Source organism: Micropterus dolomieu, linkage group LG23, assembly GCF_021292245.1.
Source record: "Micropterus dolomieu isolate WLL.071019.BEF.003 ecotype Adirondacks linkage group LG23, ASM2129224v1, whole genome shotgun sequence".
In the NCBI taxonomy this organism is placed as follows: domain Eukaryota; kingdom Metazoa; phylum Chordata; class Actinopteri; order Centrarchiformes; family Centrarchidae; genus Micropterus; species Micropterus dolomieu.
Window position 1 is genome coordinate 3,723,822 of NC_060172.1, and position 4,226 is coordinate 3,728,047.

General features: G+C 47.9%; 1 protein-coding gene across 1 annotated transcript in view; it reads right to left on the minus strand.

Moving 5' to 3' along the window:
• Positions 1-3,910: 3,910 nt before the first annotated feature.
• The window catches only part of mat2b (methionine adenosyltransferase II, beta), a 10,573-nt gene continuing 10,257 nt past the window's right edge, over positions 3,911-4,226 (minus strand). Inside the window, exon 8 of the mRNA XM_046040890.1 lies at positions 3,911-4,198. The gene's annotated coding sequence lies outside the window, so the exon portion shown is untranslated. The remainder of the gene's footprint in view (positions 4,199-4,226) is intronic.

Consider the following 4,226-nt stretch of genomic DNA (forward strand, 5'->3'; position numbering starts at 1 on the left):
CCGAGATGTTAAAGTGGGCTGCTAACTGGAGCAACTCGTCTTTCCGACACATATCAAATTTCTCTATTGAGGGCTGTTTTAGAAAGACCTCAATCTCATAACGTGCAGTGGCCATGATTCCCTGAATCAGGCAAGCTGTACCTTGTTACCGTCAAGCTAGTCACTCAACTGTTACCAAGAACCAATTAATGCCAATTGGGATTCCTCTAGAAGGAGTATCCCGGACGAGCCCCCATATATGTTACGACCCCCTGTTGGTCTAGGGGTGTTGGGGCCATAAACATATAGGCACAACTGGTAGATCTTAACAAGGTAACGTTTATTGGTAACAGCAGAGATGTAGACAGGTAACAAAAAAACAAAAGGAGGGTGGACGAGGGTGCTGCGAAAATAACAAACCAAGTTAAAATAAAACGGTCCTCAAAAGGAGGCCTGTACCTATCTATCGTTTTAAACAGGGTTGATTCTTACTACAAAAGAACACAAAGAGCACAGCATCCACTCCACCTGGTGAAAACTAATACAATAGTAAACAGAACAATAATTGAATTTCTCCACTGCACCCAAATGTGGAGCTAACCTACAAAGGTATGCAAATGTTTACCTAAACACAATGTACAGCTAATAGGCAAGGAAGGTGGATAGTTCCACTACACACAAAGTACAACAGACAGGCTATGCAGTCAATACCAGCGGCACACAAGTCAACAGGCGGTGACAAGCTGCCTGGAGCAACAGGTGGACTCTCCTTATGAGCCGGAGGTAATTAACGTGATGACGAGCCATTGGTTGAGTGGAAAACAGAGGGAACCAATGGGCGGTACAGATGTCAGCACCCCAGAAACCAGGAAGTAGGCGGGTCTTCATTCCCCAGGGACACAGCCTATTTGGTAGAGGTGAGACAGGGAAAAGGGGAAACACAAGGGTGACAGCGACAGCCGTGACACACGGTTCAATGAAACTGTTTGGAAATCCAGCTGCCAGTAACCATGGAAATGGAAACATGGCTCAGGTGCTGTTTTCACTTTTGACCACCAGGGGGCATTCTGGCTCTTTTATTGAAAACTAAACGCAGCTGGTGTCTTCGGTTTCTTCCTCTCATCTGTGCATCTGGTCACAGTGATTAGGAAGATGGGAACAGAATCACTGCAGCTTTCAGACCCTGAACCAAGAGACTTGTTTCTGGTTATTTGATGTTCTGAAGACGGCGTTTCAGCGCTAAACATCTATTTAATACGATGAATGTAACAGCATGCGGGTGACACCGTGTTCGAGACTTACTCAACGCTCCACCTGTTGGATGGACCTTAAAGTTCAGCAGCTGAATTTCAGAGTCCCCCTGAAGTTCAGGGCAGGCGGGGACGTGGAGCAGCTAGCGGTTCTGATTGGAGTACACCGGTCTGGGATGTTCCAGGTATGTATTTAAAAAAAAATAAAAATAAAAAAGGTACATGACACTACCATGGTCCCGAGTCCAGTCCGGTAGGGTATCGGAATCCATTTTTATCCAATAACAGAAACCTTTCCACACCCTTTCCAGAGAGCTGGGGGGGCGTCGTCAGCCCAGAGACCCTAAACACCAAAGGGCCGCAGACATTCACTCTGAAAATGAGTCCGTGGACAGTTCTGGTTCTTCTGCTCATCACTGACGGAGACCGACACCGGTCCATCCAGACCCCACCAAAACCTTCCCCTTGGACCGGTTTCAGGTCTCCAGGACCTTCAGTGAAATAGTTTCTGGCCCAAAAGTCACTTCGGCCTGTTTAACTTTATGAAACAGAGTTGGCTTTTCACAATAAGAGCTTGAAAAAGACGTTTGAATAAAGGAACAGAGTCAGATCGAGTATCTCAGTAGTGTTTAATGTGAAGGACTCGTTTACAACAGCACACCGCAGAACCACGTCTGGACCCAAACTTTACATTGAAACCAGCAGTTTGTCCTCTGCAGGACAACATAGATCTCAAGTCCTGTCTACTCTTGTATTTTCTTCACTGAACCCCTTTTTTAAAGTGTCCATTTAAAAAGTCTTTGGACTCTAATGACGGACTTTTGTTTTGAAAAATAAACTGTTTTATTTTAAACTAAACTAAAATATATTAAAGTAAAACAAAACACGTGAAACCGTTTACCTGGACGTCAGGAGGACACAGTGTAAACAGCATCATTTATATGGAGTTGGTCTCACACCATTACAAACTGGAGTCACTCCGGTTTCCAACACAGATCTGGTGCTAACTTGAACCTGCAGGCAGAACTGAGGGCTTACAACACAACACATATTGGAAATATATTGGAAACATATCAGCGTTCGTCACCTGTCTGTCTCAGTAGTACCTGTCTCTCTCTCTCTCTCTCTCTCTGTCACGTGACATGTCTCACCTCAGGCTCCACCCACACAGTTGGACGTGGCCTAACACATCTGTCAATCATTGGTCCACTTCAGGAGACACCTGCTGACATCAGTGAGTGCACCTGAACGCATCACCCAACACCTGACGGGTGTGTCTTCAGGTAAAGACTCGTTTATCAGCGCAGCATCTGGATTGGTTCACGCCTACTTATGATGTCATCAGACTGTAGGGGGAGGAGCCTGAAATGTGACAGCCAAAGATGGGTAGATGTTTTCTCATCTCGCCTGTCTCACCACCTGTCTGTCTCCACCTATTTGTCTGTGTCTGTCTCCACCTATTTGTCTGTGTCTGTCTGTCTGTCTCCACCTATTTGTCTGTCTGTCTTCATCCGTTTGTCTGTCTCCACCTGTCTGTCTCCACCCATCTGTCTCCACCCATCTGTCTGTCTGTCTGTCTTCATCCGTTTGTCTGTCTCCGCCTATTTGTCTGTGTCTGTCTCCACCTGTCTGTCTGTCTGTCTTCATCCGTTTGTCTGTCTCCACCTGTCTGTCTGTCTGTCTCCACCTGTCTGTCTGTCTGTCTTCATCCGTTTGTCTGTCTCCACCTGTCTGTCTGTCTGTCTTCATCCGTTTGTCTGTCTCCACCCGTCTGTCTCCACCCATCTGTCTGTCTGTCTTCATCCGTTTGTCTGTCTCCACCTATTTGTCTGTGTCTGTCTCCACCTGTCTGTCTGTCTGTCTTCATCCGTTTGTCTGTCTCCACCTGTCTGTCTGTCTGTCTCCACCTATTTGTCTGTCTGTCTTCATCCGTTTGTCTGTCTCCACCTGTCTGTCTGTCTGTCTTCATCCGTTTGTCTGTCTCCACCCGTCTGTCTCCACCCATCTGTCTGTCTGTCTTCATCCGTTTGTCTGTCTCCACCTATTTGTCTGTGTCTGTCTCCACCTGTCTGTCTGTCTGTCTTCATCCGTTTGTCTGTCTCCACCTGTCTGTCTGTCTGTCTCCACCTATTTGTCTGTCTGTCTTCATCCGTTTGTCTGTCTCCACCTGTCTGTCTGTCTGTCTTCATCCGTTTGTCTGTCTCCACCCGTCTGTCTCCACCCATCTGTCTGTCTGTCTTCATCCGTTTGTCTGTCTCCACCTATTTGTCTGTGTCTGTCTCCACCTGTCTGTCTGTCTGTCTTCATCCGTTTGTCTGTCTCCACCTGTCTGTCTGTCTGTCTCCACCTATTTGTCTGTCTGTCTTCATCCGTTTGTCTGTCTCCACCTGTCTGTCTGTCTGTCTTCATCCGTTTGTCTGTCTCCACCCGTCTGTCTCCACCCATCTGTCTGTCTGTCTTCATCCGTTTGTCTGTCTCCACCTATTTGTCTGTGTCTGTCTCCACCTGTCTGTCTGTCTGTCTTCATCCGTTTGTCTGTCTCCACCTGTCTGTCTGTCTGTCTCCACCTATTTGTCTGTCTGTCTTCATCCGTTTGTCTGTCTCCACCTGTCTGTCTGTCTGTCTTCATCCGTTTGTCTGTCTCCACCTGTCTGTCTGTCTCCACCAATTTGTCTGTCTGTCTGTCTCCACCCGTTTGTCTGTCTGTCTGTCTCCACCCGTTTGTCTGTCTCCACCCCTTAATCTGTCTCCACCTATTTGTCTGTCTGTCTCCACCCGTCTGTCAGTCTCCCTCCCTCCACCCGTCTGTCAGTCTCTTTTTCCACCTGTCAGTCTGTCTCCACCCGTCTGTCTCCCTCCACCCGTCTCCCTCCACTCGTCAGTCTGTCTCCCTCCACCCGTCTCCCTCCACTCGTCAGTCTGTCTCCCTCCACCCGTCTCCCTCCACTCGTCAGTCTGTCTCCCTCCACCCGTCTGTCAGTGGAAGACTGTCTGTCT